This window comes from Stylophora pistillata, chromosome 13, assembly GCF_964205215.1.
Source record: "Stylophora pistillata chromosome 13, jaStyPist1.2, whole genome shotgun sequence".
Taxonomy (NCBI): Eukaryota; Metazoa; Cnidaria; class Anthozoa; order Scleractinia; family Pocilloporidae; genus Stylophora; species Stylophora pistillata.
In genome coordinates this window covers 15,956,615-15,977,167 of record NC_142531.1, presented here as the reverse complement: position 1 = coordinate 15,977,167, position 20,553 = coordinate 15,956,615, and the positions used below count along the sequence as shown (strand labels likewise).

At 39.2% G+C, this 20,553-nt stretch overlaps 1 long non-coding RNA gene across 1 annotated transcript in view; it reads right to left on the bottom strand.

The window, feature by feature from the left end:
• Window positions 1-12,430: 12,430 nt before the first annotated feature.
• Window positions 12,431-20,553, bottom strand: part of LOC148717841 (uncharacterized) — a 51,685-nt gene continuing 43,562 nt past the window's right edge. The window contains exon 3 of the long non-coding RNA XR_015994599.1: window positions 12,431-13,791. This is a non-coding gene — a long non-coding RNA (uncharacterized LOC148717841). The remainder of the gene's footprint in view (window positions 13,792-20,553) is intronic.

Here is a 20,553-nt window from a genome sequence, read left to right as displayed (position 1 = left end):
AGTGTCGTCAAAGTAGGAACGACACGGATCCTATGAGTGCGCGAGAGGTATTTGGCTCCCTCCTTTTCACTTAGGGCAGCAAAGGGACCTTCGTACAAAGTGCGGTCAAGAACAATAATGACTTCCAGCTCCTCCAGAAAATAATAAACTGAGGCAATAAAGATTTTTTTAGCACAAATGTAGACTTGAAATGACTTCCTCGTTCTTTTCCAAGAGTCCCAATCTTTTGGGGCTCTTTTTCTCTGGGGAAACAGGTTGCAGTTCAAGTATATTTAAGGTCCGATCTTCGCATTCTTCAATGGGTAAAATGCCAAGACTCCGGAAATTATCAGCCAAAAATGTACTCAAGGGCAAATCTTTGGGCAGCCCAACCTGAACGAAATTCTCCTCTGCTGACATTCCTCTATAATGAATGGTTCCGCTTGATTTCAAGATCCACAAATGCACGCCATTTCGAAAATAAGAAATTTAAAGGCAAGTACAGTTATTTTTCTTTCTCAAAATGAGTTTCAATGCCAAACCAAAATTTTGGATTTGCAGAGATGTGCGTTTCAACCAAGTACTTCTCTGCCATCAAGTCAGATGGGCCTCTTCCTCGACTTAACTCCTCGACATAAAGAGCATGATGGACATTTCCGGTGACACAAAGCAAACTACTTAGCAGCTTGCAGGGAAATTTTCCTGAGTCTTCAAGAAATTATATTTTGAACCGATCATTGACGCCTAAGAAATATCTCAACTCCTCATACTTTTCAATGCATAGATGAAGACGCGAAAGGGAGTCTCTGATTTTACGCTGAAATAAATACAAAATAGCGCATTCTTGAAGTATTTGGGACTCTTTCCTTCTATCTCCAATATCTCTGGATATGGATAATGCTTTCTCCAAGCGTACCTCCGAAGCTTCAAAATCTCCGATAATTCTAGACAAATTTCCAAGGTATGCAAGTGCTGCTGCTTCTCTTTCTTTATGACCAATTTCAATACTGATAGCGAGCGCTCTTTGGTAGTACTCTTCAGCTTTGTCGTATTTATCGAGCGAACGAAACACAGTACCGACCTAGGTTTCCGTAATCGGCTCCCTCTGCTGTCATGTCTCCAATTCCAGTTCTGATGGCAAGCGCTTTCTCGTAATACTCTTTGGCCTGGTCGTATTGCCCGGCCGCGTGTAATACAGTACCTAGGTTTCCGTAGTCGTCTGCCTCTCCTTCTTTGTCGCCAATTTCGCTCAGTTCTGAAGACAAGCGTTTTTTTGTAATAACTTGCGGCTAAATACAGGAATCGATCCGACTTCTGATTGCTCGATATGAAATGTGTTTTGTCTGTGTAAACGTCACTAAAGTGTAGCCTAGTAAGCAATGTATGGAAAAGTAACTATTCCTGTCGCCGATCGCCAAAGTCTCTATGCGATCGAATCTCCAGCCCATGATGTATGGACAGCGAGTGTAATTTGGAATATTAATGCTTTTTTTTCAGTCATTGTTATTGAACGTTCTTCACGACTTCAAAGGTTCGGGGTTAGGGTTAACGTTGATATGGCACTTACTCTTGAACAAAAGCTCATCTTTCAAATCGGTAGTCTAAATCGCACAGGTATTAACGAACGCTTTTCATTCCACTAATTTATTCGCGTTTTTTCGTTGCCGTGTTCCCATCAATAACGTAGCTCCATTTTCTGCCTTTAAAAGCACACACAACCCACAATTCCTCTATTCGCTCCGACGAAGGGCTAACGCTCGAAACGTCAGCTTTTATAATGGTAACCGTGGCCAGTTTTCCATTTCAACTTTGTTGATATATTCAAATTATTTCGTTACCCCCACTGACGCAGCCCCAAACGGTTTCTTTAGAAACTATCAGCCTTTATTCACTTATTCAGCTGGATCGATTCCTGCAATTAGCATGGAAAGAGCCCCCGGCTAAATACAGGAATCGATTCGACCTCTCATTGGACGAGAGAACAAAGAGAGACCATTTTCTTTGCAGGTTCGTGAACGACTCCGTGGTTTCGTTGCGTTGCTGTTTTTTTTTTTTTTTTAGTAAAAAGCAGTTATTCAGCTGATAAGGTACTCTCCTAATACAACAAAAATTGATCAGAGGTTGAAAGAAGTGGAGAGGAAGAAATGAAGGTAAGATGGCTTCATTCGTACAGGATAATTATTGTAAGTATTAGTAAAACTGTATCCCTGGAAATAAGTTTAAAAAAGGCAATTGGTGGAGATTGTATGTTTAGGGGAATCAATGACTAATCAATGGATAATCATCAGATAATCGATGAGTAATCGAATGCATCAATTATTCATCGATGACAACAATGAGTACTCAATTGGCCAGAAAATTCTTGCCCATCAATTAGTCATCGATTTCCTACCTACTAGTTAATGACTTATCAGTTTTTACCCGATGAGTACTCATTGATTATTCATTAATTTCATTCATCATTGATTTGTTACATCTGCTAAAATGCATGGTTGATATTAACGTCACCATCTGCTTATTACTTATGAAAACTGGATTATTAAACAAATTGATAGAACCCAAGAGGATTTTTAATGAATGAATCAATGTTTGTACAGGTTGCTGATATTCATTGCTTTTCATTCCTTTACGTTTTTGTTTAAATCTCTAGTTTTTGCTATATACATGCCTTGGTTACTTCAGAAATTATCGGTAAGGGTCAGTAATAGGATGTTTAAAATGATTTGATTTGAACAGAAAAAGTTGGACAAATTTTCATAAAAGAGATCAACATTTGAGTTGTCAGACTTCTAGAAAATAAATATATCTTATTAACCAAGCGCGAGGGCCGTACAGGGAGAATATCGGCCCGAGGTCTTGGCAGTACGGGCCGAGCGCAGCGAGGTCCGTACAAAAAAGACCGAGGGCCGATATTCTTCCAGTACGGTCCCGAGCAAGCTTGGTTAATAAGAGATTTATTATACGACTGAAGTTCAAAGGGACACAAGTGCGGTATCATTCGGGACCATTCGGGACAGTGCCCGGTCCAATACTTAGAGAATATTGGACCGGCAATAGAGCATTTTGATTGGTTGATTTTAGTTATTGGCCCTCTGACTGCCCGAGTCGTGTAATAAATGTTAAATAATGATGAAATTAGGCATACACTGCACACAGGAAATCACAGTTTCTCTGTGAAAAACCACACACCTTGCAATCCTGACTGTAGTGAATGAAATGTTAATTCTAAGGATATGCATTAAATTTATGATATATGGAAGTGAAAATGCTTTCATTTGTTGCAAATGTTGCCTTTGTTCCTATATTTTCAAAAAATTGATGCATCTTTCTTTTCTTGACACTAGGGTTGCAATTCTTGCAGAACCAGCTTTTTGGTTCTCGCTTTATTCCAGCACAGGACCTGTGACAATAAATGAGATGTAACACCTGAGGGGAATGATCAGTGTGTAATAACAAAGATCCAGTGTGTTTTTCTCATGGTAAAGTAGTGTATTATGTTATATACCAAAGTTATTCATATGGAAGCAATTTAGGTCAATTTGTAAGTAAACAGTGCATAAAATATAGGATAATAAACAAAAAAAGAGAAGGGAAAAATTATATAATTCAAAAAGGATGTAAATGAAAAGTTTGTCAAGAAACTATTTTCTTATTTCTTGCCAAAATGATTTGAAGGGATGGCTTTATAATTCTTCATCCACAACTTTCCAAAAAACGGAAACTCGAGAAGCGACTATATCATTTCTCTAACTATAGGTTGTCAAAAATGAAAAGTTGTTGGTACACGTCTTTGACTTTGGTGTGTGCCGCAACTTTACATCTACTGCATGTCCAGCTTTTTCTAAGTTCTTCCACTATCAAGACAAGAATTAACATATCACTGGTTCTATGGTGTATGCTAAGTTGCATCTATGTTATCAGCAAAGAACCATTTGGTATGTCTTTTCATGTCTTGTTCTGAAAAAGCGATGTTGAAACCATTGTGCAGTTCCTGAAGATATGCGCCCAGGGAAAGTAAAAAATAACATTCCAAGTTGGAGGGGAAGGGGGAAGGGGGAGACAAACGTTTTATAAAGAAAGTACATAGCTAAATTGGAATTTCCAGAGGAGTGGGAGGGTTCACACCAAAATCATCTCCCATAAGAGAGTGGGTAGAGGTGTCTGGTTATTTTCTGGAAGCACACATGCAGACAATCAGAGTGCATGTATATATATATCTAGGTGGGTTACTCGGAATGAGAAGTCATTGAAGTATGAAATATTTTCAATTTTTTTTCTCACTGTTATTGCATTCTGGCCCTTCTGGACTCTTTGTCTGGCCAGCCTTAACCAAATTGGAATATTTTTAAGTCTAACAAATCGAGTACATTATCAGTTCCTCTTCACTTATAAACATGACAAAGTCCCTGGGGTAAATATTGATGCCAACTCAGATTGAACATGTGAAAAAAAGTTTGGTGGAATGATTTTCTGTAGTCTAGGTTTTTGTGTTTCTTAGCATTATGTAAGATGTAGTACCTGTAGCTAACACTTGGTCCCAAGCAGTATCTTCAAAGAACTCCTTGCCAGATGTAATGTCAGCTTCGATCACTTCCTCATGCAAGCAGGTAGGTCAGTGACCTCTTTTCTAACTTCATTCACTGGTATCTGCTGTCTCATTTGCATTAGTGCTTGCATTGCATTCTTACTAGCAAACCGAAAAAATCTTTTCTTCTGTCTTCTGTGGAATTATGAGTTGTAGAATACAAAATTTTTTTAATTCAATGAAATGTTTCTGCTATCAGAGGTAACATTTCCTGTAAGTGTTAAAGCAGAAACTTTGTCCCTTTGTAGTTTCTTTTCCCATCCTAAAATTTAATTCGAAGGCATTAGAGTAGAGTAGACATCTATATTTATACAGGACCCCAGGCTTCAAAACATTGCGTGATGAGGGGTTCAAATATTTCAGGTCGCTTCAACTATCTTTGAGCCTGCTGACGTGTATTAAGTATTCTCTTTGTTCTCTCGTCCAATAAGAGGTCGGATCGATTCCTGTATTTAGCCGGGGCCTTTTTTCTTGCTAATTGCAGCAATCGATCCAGCTAAATAAGTGCCGTATTAACCCTAACCCTAACCTTTAAAGTCGTGAAGAATGTTCAATAACAATGACTGAAAAAAAGCATCACTATTACAAATTACACTCGACGTCCATTCATCATGGGCTGGAGATTCGATCGCATAGAGACTTTGGCGACAGGAATGGTCACTTTTCCATACATGCTTACTAGGTTACACTTAAGTGAAGTTTACACAGACAAAACAGGTTTCATCTAGACCAATCACAAGTCGGATCGATTCCTGTATTTAGCCGCAAGTTTCGTAATACTCTTTAGCTATGTCGTATTTCCCGAGCGACTGAAACACATTACCTAGGTTTCCGTAGTCAGCCGGCTGCCTCTCTTTTTCTGTCGCCAATTTCAGTTCTTATGACAAGCGCTTTTTCGAGATACACTATAGCCTTTTCGTATTGCCTTAGCGACCGAAACACAGTACCCAAGTTTCTGTAGTCGGTTGCTTCTCATTTTCTGTCGCCAATTTCAATTCTGATTACAAGCCCTTTTTTGAGGTACTCTTAGCTTTATCGTATTTCCCGAGTGACGGAGACACAGCACCCAGGTTTCCATAGTCGTCTGCCACTCCTTTTCTGTCACCAATTTCAGTTCTGATGACAAGCCCTTTCTTGAGATACTCTTCAGCCGTGTCGTATTTCCCGAGAGACTGAAACACAACACCTAGGTTTCCGTAGTCGTACGCTTCTCCTTTTCTGTCGCCAATTTCAGTTCTGATGAAAAGCGCTTTTTCGAGATACTCCATGGCCTTGTAGTATTTCCCGAGCGACTGAAACATAGTAATTAGGTTTCCATAACATGATGCTTCTCTTCTGTCATCAATTTCAGTTTTGAAGACAAGCGCTTTTTCGTAATACTCTCTAGCTTTGTCGTATTTCCGAGCGACTGAAACACAACACCCAGGTTTCCGTAGTCGTCCGCTTCTCCTTTTCTGTCGCCAATCTCAGTTCTGATGACAAGCGCTTTTTCGAGATACAATTTAGCCTCATCATAATTCCTGAGCGAGTGAAACACAGTACCTGGGCTTCCATAACATGATGCTTCTCTTCTGTCACCAATTTCAGTCGTGATGACAAGCGCTTTTTTGAGGTACTCTTCAGCCTTGTCGCATTTCCAGAGTGACTGAAACAAAGTACCCAAGTTTCCGTAGTCGGCTGCCTCTCCTTTTCTGTCGCCAATCTCAGTTCTGACGACCAGCCCTTTTTTGAGGTACTCTTTAGCACCTAGGTTACCGGAGTCGTCTGCCTCTCCTTTTCTTTCGCCAATCTTAGTTCTGATGGCAAGCGCTCTTTCGTTATACTCGCCTTGTTGTATTTCCCGAGCGACTGAAACGCAGTACCTAGCTTTCCATAACGTGGTGCTTCTCTTCTGTCGCTAATTTCAGTTGTGTTGACAAGCGCCTTTTCGTAATACTCTTTAGCCTGCTCGTGTTTCCCTGGCGACTGAAACACATTACCTAGCTATTCATAAAATGATGCTTCTCCTCTTCTGTCACCCATTTCAGTTGTGATGACAAGCGCTCTTTCGTAATACTCTTTAGCCTTGTCGTATTGCCCGAGCGACTGAAACACAGTACCTCGGTTTCCGTAGTCAGCTGCCTCTCCTTTTCTGTCCCCATTTTCAGTTCTGATGACAAGCGCTTTTTCGAGATACTCTTCAGCTATTTCGTATTCCCCGAGAGACTGAAGCAACGCTCCTAGTTCTTCGTAACACGCTGACCCTCCTCTTTTGTCACCAGTTTTGGCTCTCTTAATATCCTCTTTTGCTTTGAACCTTTCGCCAAGTTTATAAAAGAAAAATCCGACTCTTTCACAGGCTTTTGCTTCTCCAATTTTATCACCAGTTTCTCTCTTTATACTAACGGCTTTTTTAAAAAGTTGTTTGGCTTCCAGAAATCTGTTTTGAGTCTCAACTAACTGTGCTAAAGCCATGCTTATATCTCCTTCTTCTGCAACAGCACCAGACTCGTTGCATTGAACAAGTAGTTTCTTTCCGTATCTATCCGTGTTTATGTCGTCAGAGATACAACGATAAGCATTGAAGAGAACTTTATAGATGGCTCTGTAAAGTCGTGAAATAAATTGCTCTTAGCTTGGCTGCTTAGGCTGGTCTCATTTAGCAAAATCAAACATTCGCTGCACATCCCAATGGCTTTCTGAACTCGACCTGAGTTGAGCATGAACACGGCAACAAGTAAGACTATGCTCACGGAAGTTATCACGGCTTCTACCGTTAGGTTTTCCATTGCCATCCTCTCCTGTTATTTGATCCAAATTAGGGAAACATTTTTAGTAACACAGGTTAGCCAATGATTAGATAATCTGGATTAATTATGAGTCACTACGAACAGGAAGCTTTATGTGAACTTGAAGAAAACGAGCTGGGTCGATTACTTTCAGTACCGAGCTGAAAGTGTTAGAATTCACAATATCGACTTAAAATAAGGCATAAATGGAAATGGGCTTGGATTGGTAAAACAGGAGAAATCAAACGATCACATTCGGTGAAACCTTTTAACCTTGACCACAGATTTTTTGAAAACGAACTGTGTGACTGTTACGCTGTGAAAGTGAACTGTCATGCAAGTGATTTTTCATCTAGCTTTTTCGTTCTTTTATCAGATCACGTGATATAAAAAGCATGAGATGCGCTTAAGTTTGACTAATGGTCACGTGTTGGAGCTCGCGCTATCAAGTCGGGGGTATGTTTTGAAAGGTTGTGGGTTTCTTAAGAAACAAGAAGAATTAGTAACTCTTTTATTACAATGTTCTAGGGAACTTTCGTGATATTTTGCAAAGTGAAAAAGGGTTGTTCTCGCAGTTTATTACTAGGCAATTAGTTTACTTATCAAATGAATATGGCTGAAAACGAAAACAAGATGTGAGGTCATAAGGGTTTGACGAAGATTGGCTTTGTGATTAATTCATATCTCTTCGGTGGCGATTTTTTGCACAACATGATATGACTTTATAGTCACAGCACAGAACAGGACAAACCAGCATTCATGCTAGCCTTTGCGATTAAAAAGCTACTTATGCTGCAAGTAAACGTAAGGCTAAAGCTGAATTTTACGGTAATTTTATTCCAAAAACAATAGACTTACAAAATGTTGACCTCGTTGCCTAACAAAGTATATGTATCTCATGTTGAAGGGCTGAATTTAATAATTGTCCTAAATGTAATAAGATACTAAATGTAATAACAGTTGGTCCTGGATGTAATGAGCCTCCAATGCAATCGTTTAACTGCACTAGTGCATTGTTGTTATAGCGGACATCCACATTGGGATGTTAAAGTGACAGCTGTTCCACCAAAGAATCTTCTGACCAATATTCATGGCATACTGTGGGCTAGCTGATATCGATAAGCGTCTTTTTATTTGCAAGAGACGTAAGTCGATAAGCATTGTTTGCAAACCCTTCTACTGATGTACTTTTGGCATCATTGGCAAACGTCAAAACAATTAGAACGTTGACCAATACCTCCCTTTATATCATGGGCTCAGACTCTCTGGTGCGACAAATTTTGACGATGTACTTGTGTGATTAGTGATGAAGTTACCACTTCATGAACTTAGGAAAGTTTACCGGCACATTCGTGTGCCACTGGCACGCCCAACTTTCATGTTGCCTTATATCTTTCTAGCCATTGTTTACTTACGTTTTGTGCATGTTATTAAGCGATGTCGCGCCCTCCTGGTCCCGTGGAAATTTTTCTATGAAATTCAAGGGTTCTTTTATTGTAATTGAATTATGGGGCAAGCCCATGACGTGCATTAAGGTTTCGTTTTTTATCGCATATTTATTGTATCGCTTAGGTTTCTCTTAGCTATTTTCATATATTTCCGTTGTTAATCTCCACGCTTGTTCTTTCTTACACTAGGTCCTCAACTTATTGATTTCAGTTTACGAGACAATGTAGAAATTTAAGAAAGATCAGCAGTTCATTGCTTTGCCGTCTCCATAACATATCCCCATGTTTTGGTACGTTACTACCCATCTGCTCGCAAATTTCACTTGACATTCCAATTTCGCTTTGATGTCCGTTTACCGTTACATAAGGATTTTTCATTAAGTAATTTAAACTAAACAAGTTGACTGCAAATAAAAGGAAACATCAAACTCATGCTTTTTCGGTTAACCACAAAAAATTGCATCAAGTACTCAAAATAGAAGAGTTTGCGTGTCAAGAATGAAGCTTTTGACTTCAGGTGATATTGAATTAAACCCAGGTCCTCTTCAAGATGTCATTGTTTCCTTACTCGGAACTGGTCAGCTCAGACGACCACCACAAACCGTATAATATTATCCAAACTTTAATGATTATTCGATCTATGAGAAATACATTTGTAATTCGAAATCAGAAAACGTAAATTTAATCTTAATCTCATGGTAAAATTCAAGAAAACATGACTGGAAACTTACTTCTGTGGCGGGTCGTAAAAACAGGTTTTTCACTTCAGGTTAGCAGATTCGGGTAAGCGAACAGATACAAAAATCGACTTCTCTCTCACTGATTCTTCTGAAAAAAACTAGTTTAAATCACGACAAGCTAACACTTTAAATCATTGTGAGGAATTAATGTCAATCACGAGTTGTGTTAATTAAATTATATCTGTCATCAAAGGCAACGCCTATTTACTAAACGAAACAGTCATCGCTCAAACCACATTGTCATTGAACTGTATCACTTTCCTTGTTTTCTCTTGGACAGCAATATGTCTAGTACTGTGTACATTGTACCAAGCATTTTTATTTTTTTTGGGAACAGAGAAAGATCTGAAAGATCTGTGTCACAATTTTGGGTTGAATGCAATAATATTAGTTCCAGTTACATAATATCGAGTTCGTCCTGTTTCGTTGCTTAATTCACTCTGAACCAAACATTGATGGAACAAGTATTTTCCATTTCTCCAAGTAAGCCCATTTCTTAGCCCCATGACATGCCCGTATCTGCACTTGAAGTCAATGAGAATACAAAGTACATAAATTGTGTTTCCTTAAATAATCAGCAGTTTCTGGTTAATAAGTGTTACATGCAGTGCTACATTCCTTGTTTCTTTGCAGTGTTAATTGCTTTTGTACTTTCTTACAATTACAGTGAGTGAATATGTTACAAAACCTAATAATGAGAGTAATGAGAGTCATAATGAGAGTCAATCAGTATAATATAATAATGAGATAATAATGAGAGTCAATCATAATGAGAGTCAATCAGTACAAAACTTTGGCAACAATACACTACATCACCAGTGGACCTTTAGTTTTGACGTTTTTTTTATTCCTCTAGCTGCTGGAGCTGAATAAGGTCTCGAATGCGCTAGTCTTTGGCGCGTTTGTATCTTAACTAAGGTTACTTCCCAGCTTCGCGGGTATCGTTCGGTAAAAAAAAATTCGTGTGCACGCCAGTTGAAATAAATTCCAAACAAACCATACATCAGAAGAAAACTCCATAAATTTAGTTTGCGATAAAGATATAGTATACGCGATTTTTCCCTTTAGGAAGTGTCAGGAGCCTGTAAGGCGTGAAACGACCTAGGGTCCCTCTGTTGAATTTATCGGGTATAGGATTCCACAGCCCGAGCAAAATAGCTGCACAGTCTTATTCACAAGGCACAAATCAACGAAATTGTGTCAGGCTTTTCCAATATTCCGATAAGTTGTATAGATATCCGCATCTAAAGTTGGAGTAAGGCATAGGTCTCACTTGGGCAAAGTTTTTATCTTTACCTTCCGAAAAACAACAGAAATTTAAAACCGCAACTGGAAAGTAAAACTTTAAGGTCGCACTGGGGTAGAAAGTGTCAGTAATGACAACTGAAGTAAACCAGATACGCGCCGTTTATCCACGTGTTGTCGGAGGACTGGAGCTCGGCTTTAAAAAGGAAAACCTCCAAGGAAAAACTCAACAAGAATGCATCTCGTTACAGCATTGCTGATAACTATCACAGTGATGCTTCTACTTTTAATTCAGTTAAATCAGCAGCCAATTCAGCAACAAATAAATATTGCGAAGAGCTCGCCGACATCGCCTGGGTTTCGATCGTTGCCCCTCTAGGATTATAAATTTGGCTGTGAGGATATATTGGGAATATTCGGGTGTTACGAAAACTAAGACCCTCGAACACTAAGACCTAGGATCTAAGACCCGTCTTTGCTTTCGAGATTACGGTAACTAAGACCCCTAAAATCGAATCCGTCGAAATATAAAGTCAAATTGTAACCAAAATAGGTCTAATCTGTCAAATAATCTCCTGTCTGATCCTTTAATTCCACTGAGTTTTAGGTCAAATTTAACGTTAAATTTAGGGGTCTTAGTCTTCGTAATTTCGAACTGACTAAGACCCCTCTCAGTTTTCGTAATTACGAAAACTAAGACCCCCACCAAACCTTTCTGTAAAATTTCTACAAAGTCGAATTACGACCGTGACATATTTTTTAGATCTCGATCGCTTAGTGGAGCGTTGAGGAGGACTTTTTTCTTCTTTTGAATTTTCCATGCGCAAAGATTTTTCCGCAAGCAAAGAGTTTCCACGTGTGAAATTGTCAAATGCGGGATGTAAACAAAATATGCAAATAATATGAGGAGGAGCGGTTGCCGCGAAAATTTCGGAAACGTTAGGTAAAATGTTTGACTTCAATTTCGTCAAATAAAAGAAAAAATGACTTTTTGGCATCTGAAGGTTGGAAGTAACCTTAAGCCATGAACTGATGCTACACACTGCAGGCGCGCAAAGTAACTAGCGTAAGACACGATGCAAAACATGTCCTTTCATTCACAACACTGATAAAATATCGGAACACAAACTATCCATTAAGATCACCGATCACTTCACGTGCACCTCCGCTAATGTAAACTATTGCATAACTTGCCCTTCTTGCAAAAAGATATACATCGGCGAAACAGGCAAAAGACTAGGTGACCGATTCCGAGAACACCTTTCCGTCGTTGAGCGCGGTGGTAACCCGCTTGAAAGACGGAAACAGGGTAACCACGTTTATCGAAGAACTGGCACATTGACTCTGATTTGTGATGGAAATCAGAGTCATCACTACATAAACGACGAAGTCTTAGAAACTGAGAAAAAGGAATGGAATTCTTAACGTGAAATGGATGCGAAGACGAATACAACAAGTAATTATGCGAGTCTGTAGGTTTCTAATACACACTAGTGCATAAACCGTTCAAGCGGGTTACCACCGCGCTCAACTTATTGATCGACATTCAGCACTACAAACGTCGCATAAGGAAGATTCCGACCGCATTCCATTCACTCTCACGTTTCACCCTCACAACCACTCAGTTAAATCCATCATTCTTAAAAACTAATATACAAAACTAATTGCGATTTTGAGACGAAAATACCACATTATATTGACGGCTTGTTGGGAGAAAATATATTTCGTATTGGGCGGAGTCGCAAAGCTCGAAACGTCAGCTTTTGTAATCGTTACGGTGGCCAATTTACCATTTCAACTTTGTTGATATATCCAGATTATTTCGTTACTCCCACCGACGCAGCCCCAAACAGTTTCTTTCGAAACTATCAGCCTTTATTCATTTGTAATCAACAAACCTGTATAAGGTAACTGCTTAGAAGCTAACTGGTGTGAAGTGCTATTGTTATCCAAATCGACCGTATTTTAACAGCATAACAAAAGAAGCGGCAGAGATCTCTTTGAAGTTTAACGAAAACTACTTAAACATTCCCAACTGTTTCTACGATGAAAGAATTTCAAATTAAAAGGACGGATGCGATCAACTCGAGGTCATTACTAATAGGAAACTCAGGTGGGAATTTGCAGCTCTGTTATAGAAAATATACCTATCTTAATTGCAGTAGCGCAGCTCAGGAAATAAGAGTGGAAAGTAATTAAAAGTTTCTGCTTATCTATGTAAGGTTGGTGTGGAAACTATTGATCGTATGAAAGGAAATTAAAATAACGAGAATAAACTCAGCTGCCAACCACCATGAGAACTAATCTTTTTCCTGAAAGACCTTTAACGCTTATATTTACCTAAATTTTCACTAGAATTGAACAACAAAAGTACCGAGATGCAGCTGTGCAATTTAACTAGTTCAAAATGTACTTGTGGCTTTATATCTTTTTAAAACATCACAATGAAAAAAACTCGCATGAATTGAGAACGCTAAAATTCTGAAAACAGCGAATAAATCATGATGCTTAAACATCCACAGGGAAAGGTCACTAAATTTTCCCGTGACACCAGCTATCTTAGGGGCGCTCAAGAATTAACTTCCTTCTTCCCTTTGCAATCAAGTGATTCTCACCCATATGTTGACAAAGGATTTAAGTTTGATGATCGCTATCAGGGGCGTAGCCAGGATTTTTCAAAGGGGGGGTCACAGAGGCTACTCACCATTTACACCGCTGCTCTCCCGCGTGTATCAGCGGGCTCAGTCGTATTATCGCGGCACGAAGGCCCATATCAATGGCTTTTACGGCCAAGATATTGTGAAGGCGTTTTCGCCACCTGAATATTGTAGGTTGTTTGCTCTAGAGAAGACCTACCAAGGGGGGGTCACGGGCACCCCAGGACCCTCCTACCCCCCTGGCTACGCCCTTGGCTATTAATGTAGTGGGAAAATCCTATTAAGCAGCCTCTGGAGATGGTCTTGGAAAATCTTCGGCAAATGTTCTCACAACTTCAGCATTTACATGTGCAGAATAGGACCTTGCTGCTGAGAGAATTTAAACCAATTAGGTTTAGCTGTTTCAATTTATAATGCCTTTACGTGATACGAGGAAATAGTTTCAAATTTAGGACAAAAGCTAAGAACGTGTTGAAAGTTTGTCTCTCCAATAGAAATGCAATTTCCCCGAAGGATAACTTACCTAAAGGGGAGATGTAGTTCTCTGAGTACCTTCGGAGACTGATAGGAGCAATACTGATGCATAGATCCCTTTCCGTGAAAAGTTTCCCCACAACATTATAATTAACGTAATAATAGCAACGGACATGTCTCGCCAACTATTTAGAACTTTAACCTTTGCTCAACACACGTATAAACTTTGGCATGCTACGCATGAAAGAGTTTTTTTTTTTTGGATGTGTGGGTTGACTTTGTCGACGACGGTCGACCACGACTGTTGGATGAGTGTCACGCAACATTTCACACTATTGAAATGTCACCGTTAGAGCTCCGGGACGGTGCGTTTTCCCACGGTTTCTAGCTAGTCGTGGTGAAGGCATGGGTTTTTCTTGACGTTGATATTAACACCCCTGGAAAATTTCTTTTTTGTGCGACAAAACAAGGTTGGAAATTTGATTTACAGTAATGTCGTCAAAAGGCTAAGCTTATATCTTGTCGTTTTATTCAGCTTGTTGATCATGGCAGCTAAAGAAACCTCAGCTGAGAAGTAAGGCTCAGTTCAGACGCCATACTTCAAGCCGAGCCGAATCGAATTCAACTTAAGACCGACCTAAATTAGTTAATCCCGGCTGAATTGATTTTAATTTGATTTTAATTTATTAGATTCGCTGACAGGCAGGGACACCGCAACAGCTTGCGCCAATTACTGCGGGCCCAGTAAACCCACCCATCCCACCCCAGGGGAGGACATCCACCACAGAGTAATCTCGTGCGTGGGAAATTAACGTCTCCTACCCCTAACCCTGCAGGAGACGGGGCCTACGGTTTATTCGTCCTCATCCGAGAAGACTAGAATATCTATCCATTTCTAGATATTATAGTAAGGTAGCAAATTCTCCTCAGTTATTTTAAGACCCTGAGTGTTGGTCCGGCCGGGGCTTGAACCCTCAACCTACCGCACAACAGTCCGGCGCTCTACCAATTGAGCTAACCAGGAAGCCGAAATTAATAACTAAGTGAAGAAAATTTGTGGCCGGGACCGGCACGGTTTAAAGTAGCAAATTTGATAAGTGTTGTAAAGAACGAAAGTTATTTGTATGGCATGGTCGTTGTAAGGAAGTTTTAAGTATTTCATTTGGTCACTTCTTTAAGGTTACTTCCCACCTTCGTGGGTGTCCTTCGGGAAAAAAATTCGTATGCGTGATAGTTTGTAGAAAACTCTAACAAACTATACGTCAAAAGAAAGCTTAATACATGCAGTTTACGATAAAAATAAAATTTAATTTAGGCGATTCTTTTATTTAGGGAGTATCAGGAACCGGTAAGGCGTGAAACGACCGAGGGTCCTTGTATTGAATTAATCGGGTATCAGATCTCGCTCCACGAGCTAAATACCTGCACAGTCTCATTCACAATCTATTGTTGATTGCATCATGCAATCAACAACTGAGTGTCAGGCTTTTGCGACATTCTGATTGGTTGTCTAGATATCCACGTCTAAAGTTAGAGTAGCGTAAGGTGTTGAGTAAATGGACACAACGTGAAAAATATTTCAAACATCAAATTTCCTGACACACCTTCGTTTGTCATTATCCGTGGAATGTTTTGGCAAAATTTCACGAAAATTGGTCAAATCTACATACCTTATAAATTCGCTCAAAGTGGATGTATTCCTCTCAATTAAAATCAAATGCGAGATTTTAGCTCCTAAAGGTTTGTAAACAACTAGCGCCACACCAAGAGATTATCTCGCCTCCTGAAACCGCGAACCAATGGGAATACGGGACCTCCTGGCGTCAATGACAATGCATCAAGATTTCCCCGGGAAAAGTATCGCATAGCAGACGCGTTTTTTGATCTCGCTCTGTTAAACGTCGAGTAATGGGAAATATTGGCAAAGAAAAAACCCGCGGAAAAAAGGGTAAAGCTGGAGAAACTCCTGAAAAGCCAAACAGCTAGTTTTTGCTTAAGTAATGCCCTTATCGCTGAAATGAGTTTCCTCGGTTAGGTTTATTCATGATTTCATACGATTCGAGGCGATTGGGTCTGTTCTGTATCAAGACCGGTACATGCTTATTGAAAGGAAACTTCTTTTTTAACCTTATAGCTTATGTAAGGCAAAAATAGATTTGATTGCAACTTCTTTGTTCGTAATTTGGATGCCAGCGTGGTGAGGAGTGCTAGGACTAGTTTTTATCCTGATAAGATGGTGTCATTTCTCTCCTCTTTGGGCCTGTTTTGTTTTTTATCTTTCTTTTTCTTTGCCCAGGGACTCCTCTCTAATTTTAATTGCAGTTTTTTATCCATCAGAAAATACTTTCCACAAGCAGAGAACTTTCACGTGCGAATTTTGTCAAGTGCACGATGTAAAAAAAAATATACCAATATGAAATTGCCGCGAATATTCACCCAGGAGGTTCGCCCATTTACGAGATTATGACACTCTCCAGATTTAAATGAGTTGAACGCTTTTTTAGATTTCAAAATTTTTCTTTTTGTAAACATTAGGTAAAATGTCTAACTTCAATCTAGTCCAATAAAGAAAAAACGAATTTTTCGGCCTCTGAAGGTGGGACCTAAATAAAGTCCGGCCGTTGATCAGTAAGCGTACGTTTCAGCGCCACCAAATATGCTTGCTTGAGACGTGAAATTCCAATATGCAATAAATGTTCAATTTTTAAAGAAAACAAAGATTACCACACTGGTAAAAGCGTCACTTTTGGCGAGCGATACACAAAAAAAGGCGGGAGGGGATTGGTTGTTGCGGACGAAGAGGACAACTACATTATGCCCAAAGAACCGACCGAGCGAAGAATCAGTGTCAGTTCGAAAGGCGTAGAATAGGGCGCCCATTCAATATCTGTCAGCACCCGGTTTTGCTCGGTCCTTCAAGCCGCCATTTTTCTTCTGCAACACTTCTTTGCACATGCTCCCATTCAAAAACGGTAAGAAAAATAAATTAGAATAATTCGTGCATTTTATTTGGCTCATGTGAAGTACGGCGTCGGAATCAAAGCGGTCTACAGCCGTTCTGAGTCAGGCGGGATTAATTGACCGAGCCGATCTAAATTAAATTAGCCGTTCCGAATTGATTTAGACGCCGTACTTCACATGAACTTAATACGTTGAATTCGATTCGGTACGGCTGAAGTAAGGCGTCTGAACCGGGTCTAAGTAAATTTTTCCTAATTCTTGTTTTAGAAATGTTGATTTGCAAACGTTTTTGTGTCTACATATCCGGCAGCCGAACAGTCCGAACAGGTTTTAGTAAATACTCCGTGTCTGGCAGTCAGAAAGTTCAACAGAACAGTCCTGAATTGTTTTTTCAAATGTGTTAAGCGTATATAGATGTTCTATTTCAAATGTCTAGGATTTCAAAATTTAATTTGGGTTTTTAAGTGGAGGAATTTTCTAAGCTAGTGTATGCTGTAAAATCGCTATCTTTTCGTCACTTTAGAAAACATTTCTAACCATTGATTTGATGTCTTTTTTAGAAACGCTATTCAAAACTTTACGATACTTTTCTTAATAGTGGAAAGTGTTTCGAAAGGAAGTTTGTAAAAAAGTATGGTTGCCGGACACGTATTTTAAAAACCCTGTTCGGCTGTTGGACGTAGAGACACTTCTAGCGAGTGGTACATTTATCACACTTTCGGCGATGTTTATTTGTTTACATGTTATTCTTTTAGGTTGGTAACAGAGATTACATCCAAAGATGTCGGAAAAAAGTTGTGACTCATAAACATTTTTATCATAGAATTTTTGTCGATTATTTTTATTCTTAGGATAAGATGTATTGGTTATTAGATTTGCTGATGTCTTAAACGTCCGCACAAGCACACCTAATAGGCCATTTTACAGTTGTGTACTTAGTTGCCAAGCCATTGATTCAGAGTGAGGCTTAAGGTGACCTTGTCGTGATTGAGACCAGTATCTTGTTAGTATGATAACAAAGTGATTTACATTTGAAAGGCAGCGAGGTTTGTATCATGACAAGGTCACTCCTAGCCTCACTCCCGTTCAAAGGCTTGGCAACCAAGCACACAACTGCAAAAGAGACTATTAATTAATGAATTTTTCTCGTGTAATTTACTGGGACTTTTCGATAGCCGCCTGAAAAAGACATACTTCTCCTCAGAGAAGTTCGATACGTTGAGCCCAATAAATTCAAACACGGTGCAAAGGAATCTGGCCAAGCATGGAATGAGGTGGCAGGTGGTGTGAACCAACATGATGCATTTAAAGTTATGGCCAAGGACCAGAGAAGTGTGAGAGACGGGTTTAATAAACAGTTCTCTGATTTTAAAGCTAAAATGAGAAAGGAGAAAGGATAGTCAGGGACAAATCCCGAGCCCTTGTCTGAAGCAGAAACTATTCTAGAACATATTGTGGAACTCATTGTGCCCGACAAGAACTGGCTTTACCGCACAAGCGACAAGAGCAATTTGAGGCTCAAATAGCTCAACAGCATCAGCACTTGCGGCAGCAAGCACTGCAACAATACAATCAATTCAATCTGCAGCAACAGCAATTTAACTCAAAATCTTATCCTTGCTTTATTACAAAAGATGTCGAAAGACTAAAATATTGACTGATTATTGATGATCAAGTTCGTTTAAGTTGCCTCCAGGGAAGGTTTAGTTTCTTGAAAACAATTTTTACTGAAAAAAAATGCGTGGTTTAATTTGCCCCTTTGGAATTTCCTCTGACCCTCTTGAGAACCGGGGTATGAATGTTATGTCTGGAACCTCTACAATGCATTCTTTGCTTCAAATTCCGTTAGTGTCTCAATTTTTTTGGAACGGATATAAAATGATGGCCACAACCATTGGTCATTAAAATTCCCCGATTATTCTTTGAAAAAGCAAACTTTCCCTCACCAAATAGTTAACAACCATACGAATTTATTCATTCACCAAGTCATATCCAGGGTCCAACAATTGATAGTTTAATGTAACGTGGAAAAGGATTTTTTCTTGGAACTGAACCCATGCCCAAAATCAACTTGTCGTTCGATTCCACCACGAATTATGTCTGTGAAATTCCCCAAAGAATTTGAGATGTTAGAAAAAAACTGAAAGAAAGCGTGTATTTCATTCGAAAACCAACTTCAACTTACACTACAAGGGGAAACCGTATGTTTTCAGGAGTCGGCTATATAATTTACTTAAATGAATATACTTGAGTTATATCTACATTGTAGAAGGTGAAGTTTTATCATCTCATAACAGGATGATAAGCTTTCACTCTTCCTTGACATCTTTCAAAGACAAATTTTTCCTGACTGACTTTTCCCTGACATCGAAGAAAGTAAATTGACCTTTGAACGATGCCGCATTTTGTTGATTATTTATCAAAACACAGACAACACCATAAACATAATTGGAATTCAAACATGGGAAGCATCGAACACTCTGAGGCAGATATCAAAACAAAAGTGGCGGATTATTACTGCTCGATTGGGGGTAATCAAAACCAGTAGCACCGTCCATTTCAATCATTATAAAAGTTGCCTATGATATCTTTAAGAACATAGTTACATTTCACGCAGTTGGTATTTCACTTACTTCATCGTGTCTCTGCGAAACCGTGACAATGTACACAATGAATTACAAGAGTAGCGTGCTGACATCAAGTTTGCCAGATTAAGACGCCAATGGGAATCAAAAATTTTTGTCTCACCTTAAATGCTAGTAGTATCGTTGGGTGTGCACACTTTCTGCGCGAAAAACTTCAAACGAGATAGCCACTCGCACGGACTAAATACCACTGTTTTTGGCCGAATTGAAGCTAACTGGCCCCGGGGGTACACTTAATTTTGTATTATATACTAAGAATGTTACTCGGTTAATTTTGCGACAGTTTCATATAGAGGAATACATGTGTATGAGCTGCTGAAAGAGGACAAGTTTTACCAGGCAGGTGACTTCGTTCAAAGCCAAATCTTCGACCATTAATTATCACATTTAAACAACATGATGCTGTTGGTTCGGTGTCGAGGTCTCCCTCATCTTGGCCTTTATCACCAGCACGTTGAGCAGGACTGTGATGAGACTTGGAATGCTGTCGATAATGAAAGTGATAAGGTAACTATCCTCCAGTGGGACAATTGCCGTGTCATCAGTAACATTCATCATTGTAACGTTTTGCAAATTAATCCCGGAGAAGTTTTGGCTCAATGCGTCAAATCTTAGCTGCTTCTCAGAGGTTTACATTAACTCACTGATTCTAAATTCCATTTGTTTCCAGTTGACTTTTTCTCGCGTTCCAAAGTAATACCGACTTTTATAATTGATGAAACGCCGATTTAATTTTTTAAGGAAACTACAAATATAAGTTTGGTTAGACTAAGCAAATGATCAAAAGGAAAAACAAACCAGATAGAATTGGAAGAGGCGGATATGGAGAAGATAAGTAGCGATTGCAATATCTTCCATATTTAGACAAATTTAGTCAAGCAAAATGAACTGAATATCATTAGGGACCATTTATATGAATCATGGGACAAAAGACCATTATGGTTTATGTCGCTATTTTGATTTAAATCTTTCACAAACGTCAACTGAGGAAGAATAACCTGCGGATTTCTCTTTATAAATATGTTTTATTTCTATCCGTACCACATGGTTA